The sequence below is a fragment of the Cupressus sempervirens genome, chromosome 3, assembly GCF_028749045.1.
Source record: "Cupressus sempervirens isolate cs-2001-9-10 chromosome 3, ASM2874904v1, whole genome shotgun sequence".
Classification (NCBI taxonomy): domain Eukaryota; kingdom Viridiplantae; phylum Streptophyta; class Pinopsida; order Cupressales; family Cupressaceae; genus Cupressus; species Cupressus sempervirens.
The window spans coordinates 677528050-677544008 of NC_143120.1; positions in this window are offsets into that span (position 1 = coordinate 677528050).

Consider the following 15959-nt stretch of genomic DNA (forward strand, 5'->3'; position numbering starts at 1 on the left):
TTTGTGCAACATTGTTTCGAGAATTATTTTGATTTCTTACATGAGCATGCAATTGCTATTGATAGACATATCATTTGGTCAGATAACTGTACAAGTCAATTCAAGAATGCTTGCATGTTTTATTGGTTGTGTAAGATGCATGTAGAGAGGGGGGTGCCTCATATTTGGAGTTTTTTTGAGTCCAGCCATGGAAAAGGGGAACATGATGGAGCAAGGGCATGTGTGAAGAAAGCTCTAGTTAAGGAGCAACTAAAGATTTTAGCAGCAGAGCTTCTTGATGCTCGTAGCATTGTTGATTGGTGTAGTTTAGCATTATCATAGGGGGGGACTCTTGATTCAATGGTATGCAGGTTCTTTTGGTTGGTTAAGGGTCCATAGGTGATGGATCAGATTGTGCTACAGTGAGAGACTCATCAAAAATGCATTCATTTCGAAGCTCTGATTCTAGTACATTGACCATTTGGACACGACAGCTAGCTTTCTTTTGTCCTAGTTGTTTTCAGTGTGATTGGGATCACTATGAGTTGAGTGAGTGGGTGGACACATGGGCTCCACATTATCTTACTCCATTGTCTATCATACCCTCTATAAAAAATGATGACATGGAAAGTTCACTTGAGCATAACCATCTATCAGATCTACTGCAGCTAGGAGATGTCTTTGCATTGGTTGCACCACAGGGGAATGATGAGAAATCTAATTATTGGTTAGCACGTTGTGTAAGAGGTAAACAAAAACTTGCACAACTGATCACAAATGATGATGGATTCACATATCCTACTAGTTCAATGGTCATCGCTGGAACATGGCTACAAACATACATGCTTAGAAGGAACAACAACACAACATAAAAAGAAACTTAGTTGAGGAGGTAGGCCTCCAAAGACAAGTCCAATGGATTTTTGAAAGGAACCTAAAACATTGTAGGGTTTTGAAAAATACCCCAAACATTCAATGATTTTTCTAAGGATCCTAAACATTCCAAGTCTACTAAAATTGCCATGTCTTCCCAACCAAAGAAAACATATATCTAGAAAATGCCCTTTTAAACTATCAACGAGAAGCACAAAAACCTCATTATTTCTCTTCTTTGAGCTAATTTCCTAGTGCAAAAATCATAGCATGGAAAAAAAAAAAAGATCTTCAACCATACAACCTCCAGATATCCAAAAAAAATGCTATTAAATAAATAGAACACTTCCCACCCTTTAGAGGGGAGATCTCCACCACGTAAGATGATCCACCAAAAACAATCATAAGAAATTTGATCTTCTGAGAAGGATGAGAAATAGAGACACTATAGAAGAAATGAAGAGTCCTCATAGAGAATCCCCAAAAAATTCTCAACATCTGCATGGAGAAAAATCAAATGGAGGAGAAAGACACATACTACTATGTCATACTCACTATTAAAGTTGCATCCTAACTACCACAAACTTAGATTTTAAAAAAGAATAAAACTTGAAGCACAAACGGTATTCAAATATCATCACCAAGATAAAGAGAGAGGGGGCCAAAGAAACTGCATATAATCTTGATCTCTCACAAATTGCCTAACATTACTCTCACATATCAACATAGCTATTCACCATACGTAAGAAAAGAGAATAATCATGAGTAAGAGGGAATAAAGTCACCACTAAGAGAAGAAGCAAGAGATTGAACATAGAGCTAGGTTGTATTGAGAAACACAAAACCTATCTCAAGCACTCCAACATGAAGACACCCTCCAAGCTAGAAACCTAAACCCTATGCAAAAAAATGTGTCACTTACATAAGCTAAGACCCCAACCTGGTGAACACCGGTGTAACCCAACCTAGCCAAGACCCATGATGGTTTTGAAGACAACTTGATCACAAAGCTAGGGTTGATGTTAACATAAATTAAATGTATGAAATATTCTTTTTTTCCTTCTTATAACTCCATGCTTTTGTAAGTAGTTCAAGAAATGGGCATGTGGGAAATGTTTATTCTCTTCATGAAGAAAACTAAGCATAGTAAATTCCCCTTGGTAAGTTGTTATAACCACTGTCTTTATCGATACACCCACCTAAAGAGATCTATACACCCATCTAAATAGATCTATAATATAATATTAAATTGGCTAGACTACTTAAGGATTAGATTCATACTTATTAGTCTCTGTCTTTTAGACATGAGACATTAGTTTTCATGTTTTTGAATTATTCAATTTGCAAAAGTTATTCAATTTCCAAATACACATCCATAAAAGTGCATAAAAATAATATTCTAACATTAAAGGATCACCAGAGCATAACTTTGAAACCACTAATCTTGGCATCAAATCGTCAAGGCCATTAGCTCCGGGTGGGCGGGTGAACCCTAGTGACACCCTTGTTCCAGCCACAGAGATCATCCATCATCCACGGCCACCCCATACCGAGGAGTCTCCAAGGTGCTCTAAGTGTGTTTGGAGGTCGATCTTTCGAGGGTCATAACTCAGAGCTCGTGAGGACTATCGATGAAATGTTGAATGCTACAGGACGGTGATGTTGAGACCTAAAATAACCTCTCATTTTTTAGAGATCAAATTCCATTTGGATTCGGCACAGTGATCTCGCTCGATGCCAAAACTCGCAGTGTGCCTTAGTTCATAGGTGCACCACAACGTAACTTTGAAACCGTTGATCTTGGCATTGAATCGCCAATGCCATTAGCTCCGGGTGGGCAGGTGAACCCTAGGGACACCCTTGTTCCAACCACAGAGACCATCCATCATCCATGGCTACCCCGTACCAAGAAGTCTCCAAGGTGCTCTAAGTGTGTTTCGAGGTCAATCTTCTGAGGGTCATAACTCAGAGCTCGTGAGGGCTATCAATGAAATATCGAATGCTACAGGACGGTGATGCTGAGACCTAAAATAACCTATCTCATTTTTGAGAGATCACATTCCATTTGGATTCGATATAGCAATCTCCCTCGATGCCAAAACTCGCAGTGTGCCTCAGTTCATAGGTGCACCATAGCGTAACTTTGAAACCGCTGATCTTGGCATTGAATCGTTAGTGCCATTAACTTCGATTGGGCAGGTGAACCCTAGTGACACTCTTGTTTTGGTCACAGAGACCATCCATCGTCCGTGGCCAACCCATACCGAGGAGTCTCCAACATGCTCTAAGTGTGTTTCGAGGTCAATTTTTTGAGGGTCATAACTCAGAGCTCATGAGGGCTATCAATGAACTATCAAATGCTACAGGATGGTGATGCTGAGACCTAAAATAACCTATCTCATTTTTGACAGATCACATTTTGTTTAGATTCGACACATCGATCTTGCTCAATCCTAGAATTTGCAGTGTGCCTCAGTTCATAGGTGCACCACAGCGTAACTTTGAAACCACTAATCTTGGCATCGAATCGTTAGCGCCATTAGCTCTAGGTGGGTGGGTGAACCCTAGTGACACCCTTGTTCTGGCCACGGAGACCATCCATCATCTGTGGCCACCCTGTACTGAGGAGTCTCCAATGTGCTTTAAGTGCATTTTGAGGTCGATCTTCCGAGGGTCATAACTCAAAGCTCGTGGGGGCTATCGATGAACTATCAAATGTTGCAGATGGTGATGCTGAGACCTAAAATAACCTATCTCATTTTCAAGAGATCACATTCTATTTGGATTCGGCACAGCAATCTCACTCGATGCCAAAACTCGTAGTGTGCCTTAGTTCATAGGTGCACCACAGCGTAACTTTGAAATTGCTGATCTTGGCATCGAATTGTCAACACCATTAGCTCTGGGTGGGCGGTTGAACCCTAGTGACACCCTTGTTCTAGCCATGGAGACCATGCATCATTCACGACCACTCCGTACCGAGGAGTCTCCAAGGTGCTCTAAGTGCATTTTGAGGTTGATCTTTTGAGGGTCATAACTCACAGCTTGTGAGGGCTATCGATGAACCATCAAATGCTATAGAATAGTGATGATATGGCCTAAAATAACCTATCTCATTTTTGAGAGATCACATTCCATTTGGATTCAGCACAACAATCTCGCTCGATGCCAAAACTCACAGTGTGCCTTAGTTCATAGGTGCACCACCGCGTAACTTTGAAACCGCTAATCTTGGCATCGAATTATTAGCGCCATTAGCTCTGGATGGGTGGGTGAACTCTAGTGACATCCTTGTTCTAATCACAAAGATCATCCATCATTCGTGGCCACCCTGTACTGAGGAGTCTCTGAGGTGCTCTAAGTGTGTTTCAAGGTCTATCTTCTGAGGGTCATTATAACTTGGAGCTCATGAGGGCTATCGATGAACTGTTGAATGCTACAGGATGGTGATGCTGAGACCTAAAATAACCTATCTCATTTTTGAGAGGTCACATTATGTTTGGATTCGGCACAACAATCTCACTCAATGCCAAAACTCGTAATGTGCCTCAGTTCATAAGTGCACCACAACGTAACTTTGAAACCGTTGATCTTGGCATCGAATCCTCAGCGCCATTAACTCCAAGTGGGTGGGTGAACCCTAGTGACACCCTTTTTTTGTCCACGGAGACCATCCATCATTTGTGGCCACCCCATACTAAGGAGTCTCCAAGGTGCTCTAAGTGCATTTCAAGGTCAATCTTCCGAGGGTCATAACTCGGAGCTCATGAGCGCTATCGATGAACTGTTGAATGCTATAGGACGGTGATGCTAAGACCTAAAATAACCTATCTCATTTTCAAAATATCACATCTCATTTGGATTCGGCATAACAATCTCGTTCAATGCCAAAACTCGTAGTGGACGTCAATTCATAGGTGCACCACAACATAGCTTTGACTGCTGATCATGGCATTGAATTGTTAGCACCATTAGCTCTGAGTAGGCAGGTGAACCTTAGTGACACCCTTGTTCTAGCCACAGAGACCATCCATCATCCGCAGCCACCCTGTACTGAGGAGTCTCCAAGGTGCTCTAAGTGCATTTCGAGGTCAATCTTCTGAGGGTCATAACTTAGAGCTCGTGAGGGCTATCGATGAACTGTCAAATGATATAGGTGGTGATGCTGAGACTTAAAATAGCCTATCTCATTTTTGATAGATCACATTTAGTTTAGATTCGGCACAACGATCTCGCTCAATGCCAAAAATCGCAGTGTGCCTCTGTTCATAGGTGCACCACAGTGTAACTTTGAAACCATTGATCTTGGCATTGAATTGTTAGTGCCATTAGCTCCGGGTGGGTGGGTGAACCCTAGTGACACCCTTTTTTTGGCCACGGAGACCATACATCGTTCGTGGCCACCCCATACCGAGGAGTCTCCAAGGTGCTCTAAGTGCATTTCGAGGTCGATCTTTCGAGGGTCATAACTTAGAGCTCGTGAGGGCTATCGATGAACCGTCGAATGCTATAGGATGGTGATGCTGATGTCTAAAATGACCTATCTCATTTTTGAGAGATAGTAACAAAGTGAAATTTTTTTGATCCAATCAAGTCTCTTAAGTTGGGATATTTTGAGGTTATGTTGAAATTGAAAAGTTGTAGTATGAGGATAGTAACAAAGTGAAGTGCTAGTTATCAAAGATTATGAGTTTAGGAATGAGTTCGTGGTTGGGAATAGAATCCATTGTTGAGGAGTGGAGTCCTTAACTATGTTGAGATTAGATTTGAAGCCAAGAGTTAGTTTCAAGGTTGAAGGTGGAGTTTAAAATCAGATTTAGGGTTATTTGAACCTTGTATAGGAGGTTAACAAGTGTGTTTATGTCATGATAGCACTTCAAATTAAACATTGCATCCAAATTTGATAATAAAGGTTGTTAAATTTTTATTCACAAATTATTGCATTTGAATCGAATATAACAAACAAAATCAAAATTAATGATATTCCATAAACATGAACAATACACATGATCCACCATAAATTGAATAATACTAGATACTAAATTAATATGTATATCATTGTGCACATAAATGAAAAAAATATATATCAAAATACATGTATCCATACACAAAATTTTACACAAATACATATCAAAGATCATGTATCCATAGACAAAGTACTCAAATATATATCAAAATACATAGATCCATATACAAAATATGGCTGATCATGCCATCAGAATGTGTATAATATCAATGTTTCTGTAAACAATGTGGCATATGCCATTTCAAAATGTCTGATGATGCATCCTATGACAACTATACTATCCTAGGGTGCTGGTGGATGATCAAAATGCAGCCTCTTCACTGCACTAGGTGGATCGGATGCCTCCTACATAAACAAAAAAGGAAAACTCAAAGTTAGACTACTAAATTTATATGATTCTTCGTATCTAACATCGAATTACTCAAATGCATAATGATCTTTTTTGTAATGAATATTTATACTATTCAAATTTCATAATAAATATGTCTCTCATCAACCTCTTGCGCCAGTCAGGAGTCCTCTTGTATGCCCTTGGCAATGCTTCTACCTCATTGATTGTGGGTTGTGTATGTTCAAATAGATTTGTCAGATGAATCTACAACTTAAACTATAACATTATAATTCATAGCATGCTAAATTTATAACATATTTAATCATGAATTCAAACTACAACTTACTATTGTAGGCTTCTCCTCAGGATAGAGTGGCTGCATCATCAAATCTACATAACTCTCGCGTCAAACCTCATGTGCACTAGGAGTCTCCTATGAGATACAAAATAATAGTTGTTAATATCACGGAATTCAGTTTTGAATTTATTTATGAAGATAAAAAAAATAAAAAATAAATGATACTTATACATACAATGGGGCTCTCAGTGCGAATGGAAATGCCCAATTATCTACAACACGAAATCTATACAAGCTCATCGCCAGTAGCCATGCCCTATATACAATAAATAATGTAATTAAATTTTATTACCACAAACATTTTACAAGAATGCATCGATATTTAATCAAATAGAAAGCACCTAATTACCTTTGCTTTGTCAATGTGTACTGGCTCATCCCCCGCAGTTTGTCCCCCTGGGATAGATGGTACCTGCAAGATAAAAGAAAGATTAGCAACCATATATGCTACAACATCAAATAAAAAAAATAATGCGAACACAACATAATGTACCGTAGATGGCTCAAGGCCAAATGAAATGGCCGAGAGTGTGGTATCATCAATCTGTCTGAGCTCCTCCTCGATCATCAACTAAACATGAATGAAGATCACGTACATGTATAAGTCAGAATGGCTCAAAAATTAAAATTACTCTATTATAAAAATTAACTTTAAATCACATATGTCATAACAAAAAAATGTATACACGTACCAACACTGAAGGAGTCCATGCCTCTGTATTCCCCTCCTCTCTCACATCAGGGTTTGTAGCCTCTACGCGTGTGTCTAGTTTATCCTCGTCTAATACAAAATGATACTCAGGAAGATCACCTGTGGGACCCTGGCAAATATTCTTACGCATAATGCAAGTGTGAGGTACACAAATGTGTGATGAGCTAGCCGATGATGAACTGACACCAACATCATCAACATGAGGAGGCAGGATTGACCTAGCCTGAGATATCATTAGGCTACTCAGCCTATGAATGGCTCTAATGCTCTGAGAGCTAGCCTCCGCCATAATATCAGGATGTTGCACTCGAGGAGGGGGGAGATATCAGTGGGGGGGACAAAAGTGCTAGCTTTCTTCTGGTGGGAAGAGGGTCTATCCTAATGAGCTCCTAGTCCTACATCCATGTTGGGCTTTATGCTCCAATAGTTCACTTTAAGTTTCAACACAAATTTTGCATATAATTTTCTAAGGAAATAAAATGGCATGTCTAAATTTCTATGTGGAGGGATATCAAAAACCATCCACCAACGATCCCAAAAGTTTGCACATATGGCGTCATTTGTGCACCATTTAATCGATAGTTTGGATTTTTTTGAGTCGACAAGTACACCCATTTTCGGGTTCATAAAAAGGCTAGCCAAATCCTCTTTGGTTATATGGAGGGCCACAACCTCATCATAGTCCAAACCATCATCAAACATCTCGTGCATTCATCATGCCAACGAAGAGTGGCATTTTGTTGGTTGGTAAGGGTTTCAATGTTATCCACTATGGTGTTTAACGTGGGTAACATAGGAGCCAATGTGGGTACATTATTATATGTTCTTCGTAAACCCCTCAATTCGGTGAGATTTTCATTTATCAAATCCTCAATTCAAGGAAGGTTTTGAGGGGGTAGATGATCGTTTGGTGGACAGTTTTGTGGGGGCACTAGATCATTTGGTGGGGGGTTATGAGGAATATTATTCCCTGCCTCAATGTCATCATTTTGATCAGCCATTCCTATTAAATTGCAAAACGTAATATATATTAAAAAAAACCTTAATTTTAACAATTTTTTTCAAAAAAACCCTAGATTCAACTAAAACTAACAAAATCATGATCAAATCTATTGAATTTATGTTTAAAATGATTTAAAAAAAAAAAAACCTTTTTATCGTATATTTAATTTGATATTCAATATCCAATCGCAGGCTTGTAAACTGGTGTAAAAATGAGCCAACGAGTCTGTTGTTTTTTTTATATTGAGTTACAGATATCGGATAGCCGATATGCGCCAGTTCATAATGCTAGCTATATTATATATTATATTATAATATACTTTTTTATTATATATTATATTATAATATATTACTTTTTAATTATTATATTTTATTATTATATTATATTATATTATATTATATTATATTATATATTATATTATATTTTATATATATTATATTTTATATTATAATACTATATATTAGGTAATGTATTATATTATATTATTATAATTTATAATATATTATACTATTATAATATAATAATAATATAATATTATAGTATAATAATTATTATATTATATAATATTACATAATATAGTATAATATTATAATATAATATTTTTATATTATACTATTATATAATGTATTATACTATTATAATATAATAATAACAATATTATATTATAGTATAATTATTATTATTATATTACAATAATAATATAATATTATATAATATTACATAATATATTATACTATTATAATATAATATTTTTATATTATACTATTATAATATAATAATAATATTATTATATTATAGTATAGTTATAATTATTATATTATAATAATAATATTATATTATAGTATAATATATTAGATATATTTTGTTATCGGATATCCGATACAAAATCGGATATCCAATAAGGCTCTGGCCTTACTTTCCAGGTTTGGTACCTGGATAGGTGAAAAAAAGTCAAAGTGGATTTTGAAGCGCTTTTAGACGTTTTCAAGCTCTATTTTTTTTCACATTGCCACTTTTAGGCACACCATGATCCTGCACATACCCTGATGATAAAGATTGCTAGCAAATGATCCATGGGTTTTGATATGTTTGCATACTATTGACTGTATGAGGTTCAATGATGTAGCTAATATGCATAGATTTTATTGAGCATACTTAAAAGTATCGATTTCTCTCCAAAATAACTTGAAATCAAATTATTTGGGGAGCTCATCAAAACCATCAACTTCTATAGTTGTGGCTAAAGAAAATAATCTATTCACTTAACTCTTTCTGGAAGATAAATTATCGACACCAAATATAAACATCTAAATATGATTCACAATAGCAAGTGGTGATATATTTGTATCATTTACATTATTCTGAGCCTATACATGAATATTATTGTTAAGGATAATAATTCCATCATTGCTGGAACTTAATATTCTATATATGATATGAAGAAATATAATTATGATTAATGTTGACAAAGTATGTTGTTACTATAAATGAAAAGGTGAAAGATTAATAGGCATGAAGAGGTGAATGTTATGAGTGTATGTGATCCATTCACCCACATGGGTATAACACAACAATCCACATGTCTTCCAAACACCACCAAATACATTAAATACATATTGGAGAGTGAGTATGTAATATCCCTCCTAATAACAAAAGTCAATTGTCAACTATCCCTAATTGAAATAATTAAGTAATTGAATAAAATAGACTGGCTAGATGATTATGAGTAAATTAATAATATAATGGTTAAATCGTCAACTATATAGTCAATAATTAGTCTAATATAAATAAATAAATGGTTGATAAAATAAAAGATATTAAAATTCTTAATAATCAAATATGATAGCTAACCAAATTAATAACTAAAACAAACTAAAAATAACCCTAAAGACCACAATTAACCAATCTCGGGTTCCAGACTAGCTCATCATAAGATTGAGTTTCTGATGATCTAGCTTGAACTAGTTCCACCATGGATTCCTAATCAGTGGAAACTCATTAAGCATGGGCATATTACATGCTATCTTGGCATTCCCTTTGGTTTGAGGGTTTCTCTGTGTGACATGTGAGATTGGTTTCTCACAAAGCTGAAGAACAAAATTTTTAATTGGGGCAATAGATATCTCTCATTAGTTGGTAAAATTCAAGTGATTAATAGAATTTTTTGAGCATCACATGTTTTTTACTCTTCTTGTTGGATGCTTTCTAAAAAATGTTATGAAGACCTCAACAAACTCATCTGTCAGTTTTTGTGGACTAATTGGGATGGTAAGGTCGGTTTTAGGTCGTCTTCATGGCTTCATTGTATTCAACCAAAACATAGAGGTGGGTTGAGAGTTTTGGACCTTAAAACTCAAGGTTTTTGTTTAGCTTCTAAATGGATTGTTAGAGTTGTTTTCGGAGATAAACCCTTGGAAGATATTGGTGAGAAACAGGATTGCTCTGGCTGATAGGAATAATAAGTGGCATAATGTGGGATGGTTGGACAAGATTTTACTTGCTCCATTCTTTCGTCTCAAAGGTTCCTTTCCTTTACAATCATTTGGAAGGCTTGGAGGATTGTCTGCAACTGTTTGGATTAGAGAAGGAACTCATTACGACATGGTTTCAGCTTTGCCAATTCCTCTATTTGGTGGAATAGACTTATACAATATTAGGGATAGCCATTGGCAGTTAGCTTCCCTAAGCATGCTATGTACCTTTTCAAGAAAAGGGTACATGGCTTTAATGATATCTGGGATTTCAACTCCTTTGATTGGGCAAGTTGGCAAGCTACAAAGAATCACTTCAATTTAAATAACACGATTAAAGGGTTTTTTATTTTTGTTAGGTCATTGGTGCCTATGGAGCTCATTATGAAGCTATGTACACCTCTGCAATGTAGTGTCTTCAAGGATTGGCAGTGGCTGGGATGTTTTCCCTTTTCTTGTTTTCCTATTTACACATTCTTCCACATTTGAGGTTAAATCCTCATCTAAACAATAAATGGGGTTGCAGGCTTACCGAAAGGAAGTGGCATAATTTGAGCTCCCAAATTTGGAAATCTAAAGCTGAGGCAAATGCACAAATTTTGTCTTGGAAGATTTTACATCAAAAGTTGCCTGTCGGGGATAAATTGAGGTTTGTCTGTACAAGCTCCCTTGTGTCCTTTTTGCCATAGATCTGAAAATTTGAAACATATCTTTTGGAGTTGTCCTTGAGCAAAAGTTAAATGGAATATTATGTTTCATTGTTTTCCTTCTGCCTTTTATCATATTTTAAGCTAGAGGGAAGTAATTTTTGGGCTTGGACTTTGTAAGAATGTGGTTGCAAACTCTATGAGACAATGCATATTGCTACATATTTGGAAAAGTAGATGTCAAGCATTATTTTCTAACCATTGTCTATAGCAGGAAATAGATACACATCTATTTTATTCAGATATCTTGTATGAATTAGTTTTTCTTTGTTCTTAGTTGAAGACTAAGAAGACTAAGGAGCAAAATCAAGCCAGGTACTAAAGACGGTTGGATGAAATTAAATATCAATTTCTATAGCTCCATGCTAGTGAGATGAAATGTTCCATACAACTCCAACAACTCATTAAGTTTCAAGTGCAACCCTAATGTTCCACATGTATTGTTGTTGTTTAGAGCTTGTGACTTGGTTCTCATGTACTGCTGCTGTTTGTGACTTGTTGTTCCAGCCTACGAGCTCGCTGTTATGCATTGTTACTGGATGATATTTTAGTTTACCAGTCTGTGAGCTGACTGATATAATGTTCTAGTATTAAGTTAGTCTTAATTGTTTTTGCAACCTTTTATCTGCTGCTCTTTTTATTTGTAATTTATTAACTTTCTTCAATTTAAAAAAAAACCTAAAGAAAATATAATCACATGGATCTAAGCGTCCACACTCAGTTGACTAGATCAATCACGTCCCTAAAGATAAGTGCAAGTAATATAAAACTGCAAAAGCAATGGCACACAAGGACTATGAAGTATGTAAGACAAAAAATTGCGTATTTAAAAGGAGAACGATTTCTTACTTGGCTACACTTACATAGAGCGATAGTACCCACGACAGGCAAAAAGAGGGGGATTATATTGATTGGAAATAAGATTTACGGCGGGAAAAAGAAGAAATTAATTGAAGGCAGACTATTTAATGTCTCTCTCCCTATTGGCATGAGCCATTATCATATGACATTATAAAAGATGCCGTCTAACCAAGGAAATACCCCAACATAGTATTATGTCGCAAGAGGGGTGGGAGTTAATATAACTTGTCGTGCTTTGACCTTGGTAAGGTCATAATAATGTTAGTAAACAAAAAAGTGTCCAAAACATTATTTATGAAGTGTTAGGGAGGCAACAATAACATAACTAAGAGCTGCCTTTTTTTCAAAAATGAAAGATAAATTTGTTCAATAGTTAAAACATAGTTACTATACGGAAAAGGCAATAGTACCACTCTAAACACCACATATTGATTTTGTAGATAATGTTATCTTGACATTTTCCGATGTGTGAATAAACAAAAGTAATTTATAGTTTGGAAGAAATATTTTGGTTCACAAGTCGTACAATTTTTAAAACAAGCTGTTATAGCATTTTTTGGTGTAGCTCCTAGAACAAGTATTTATATTTTTTTAAATAAATAATGAATAATGTGAGGGATACGATTGAGTTAGTTGCTATATAATTCATAATCTTGTTGATGCTTAAACCATGCCAAGTGAGATCTTATGTAGATTATATATATGATAAATAGGGGGTTTATGGGTGAAGAGTACATGACTACAAAGTCTCCATATACCATAAATTTAGATATATCTTCCATATTTATTTTAGTTATATAAGACTTGGGTGAGGTGAAGGAGATACTAAATGTGGTTGATACTTGATCAAAAGCTATGAGTCTAATAGTGATATAGGGTATTGTGTGGCTCAACACCCTGTTAACAAATCTTGTTCCAAAAAGAGGAGGGTGTAGTAATTAGTAGAAGTCAATGCTATAAACTATGTAGTTTGCCAATAGATTAAAATGATTTATCTCTACACATTCCTTGATTATACCATCCACCAAAGATAAAACTTCAAAAGATGTGATATATAATCATTGGAGATCTAACTCTAATTTATTTTAATGGAATTAGTAACCTTTACTCACTGGCTCTTAGTAGAAGAGGTATAAAATAAAACGCATACTCCCTGTGCGAAGGCATTGGAATAACAACTATACAATGCAAAATAAATTTTGTTTTATTTACATTCTAAGATATAAATTACCAAAATTATTTAAAATAATAACCATCAATTGTGAATTAAAAAATTAAATCATATATAGTATATATATATAAAATAATGCTATTTAGTGAATATTTTATAAGTATATAAATATTTAATGAATTTAATTTAAAAATATTCATTTTCATTCAAAGATATTATCTTTAAATTGTTTAATGACAATTTCATATATCATATTTACTAGATATATTAAATAACTATGTTATCTTTGACAAATATATTTGACAAAGGGCTTTAAAAATTAATCATTTTAAATATATCAACTAATTTTAATATTATGTAACTATAATTTCTAAATTTTGTTTTGTTTGTTTTTGTAGTAGGTCATGTGTCTTCCCATCAACTCTTACTTATAAGGCTATTGGGATACGACTTGTAAATTGAAGAGTAGAGGGGGCTTGGGAGTAAGAAAGATATCTAATTTGAATAATGTACTACTCACCAAAATAGAGTGGAACCTGATGAAGGAGGAAGCCAATTGGTGCAAAATTCTGAAAGCCAAGTATTTGGGTAATCTAAATTTCTCTCACTACACTTGGAGAAATGATCTCCCTATGGGATCTAAGATTTGGTGGAAAAAATTGTGAAAAACATTACCCTTTTGAAAGATGGTGTAACTTGGTGGTTGGTAGGTAATGGTAATCAGATTAACTTCTAGGAGGATCCCTGGCTTATTGATAAATCATTAACAAGAATGAAGTATGGGTCCCTTCGGAATCACTTCCAGGAGTTTGGAGGGAGTAAGGTTGTTGATTTTATTGGCCTAGGGAGGAAGTGGAAAAAGGTGGAGTTGCATTAGAATGCACCAGATGGAGAGGAACTCATAGAAGAGCTAAATGTTCTACTCAAAGGGTACAGAATCCCAGGAATGGAACAAAATGATGAGTTCATTTGGAAGGCCACAATTCTTCGTAAAATCCACCTACAAATTATTGTTTGATAAATCCTTGGAACCTAATCATCGAGGGAATATATGGTTCAATCATTTAATCCCAAAGATTAATATTTTCTGGTGGACCACCATTCATGGGAAAATTATCACTATTGATAACCTTATGAAAAGGATTTTTTAATTATCCAATAGGTGTTATTTGTGTAAGAAAGCGGAGGAGAATATTACCCATTTGTTCTTTCATTGTAGTTATGCTTCTAATGTTTGGGGGAGGTTATTGCAAAAGCTAGAGGTGAACTGGATGTTTAACAAGGATCTGGAACAATTTGTTATGAGTTGGCAGGGTCCTTTTACTCACCCCCTCCTTGTCAGTTTGTGGAAGATTATCCCCCCCATGCTTGCTGGGGTATTTGAAAGGAGAGAAATAATAGGGTGTTCGGTTTTGAAGAAAGAAGTGAGGAAGTTGTTGTGGATAAGATTAATAAACTTATGGTTGAGAACATGAGTTGTAGCAAGTGGAGAAGAATGGGGTTCCCCCCATGCCAGTTGGAGGTTAGGGTGGCTAATGACTGGAATTTGGTGGCGGGGATAATGGAGACTAATAACTCCAATTTTTTGGCAAGGAAAAGGACTCGATGGATTACCCTACCTATATAATGGGCACCTTAGAAATGCCCAAAAATTGAACCAACTACTGAAATAGATTTTTTATGCAAACTAAAGATTGAACTGATGCTGAAATTATATTAGTTCTCAAAATGATAAAATCAAGTACAAAGCAATGTATTCCAAAGGCCAAACCCCAAGGAAATGATGTCTAGAATGTTACAAGAGAGGATGAACGTCCTCTATTGCCAAGAAAGATATGTGACTCACACATCCGAGCTCTTATCAACTGTCATTCACAAAAATCTGATGCTAAACAATGAGACTCTCACCCCTATTTATCCTTTTCCTTCACCCTTCTAGAAGGAGCTAAAACATTAATTAATTGCAAGTGCTAGAAGCTTCCCCCTTCCAATAATTAATGCACTCTCTAAAAATTCCTCCCTTGCAATACAATAATTAATTGTGCTTCTAGAAAATTAAATTACTAGAGGTTTCCACCTTTCCAATAATTAATACACACTTTACAAGCTTCTCCCTTGTAATACAATAATTAATTTAATTAATTAAATATAAAGTCACCTTTTAATTTATTTATTGACTTTATAAGAAATTAATTTAATTTCCTCTTATGTTCCACTTAGACTTTGGAGAACGCAAAGGCTAAAAGATGGGGTCATTACAGCCTATGAATTGGGTTAAGCTCAATTTTGATGGTGCTACTAGAAAGGAGGGTTCAACAAGAGAAGGTATAGTGAGGGATGGTAAGGGCCAGATGCTTCCAGTGTATTCTGAATAGCTAGGGAGAGTGCCTAACAATACTGCAGAAGTGATGGCTCTTTATTGGGGTTTAAAATTGGTGATAATTGTGGGGTGGGTAAATGTGGAGAT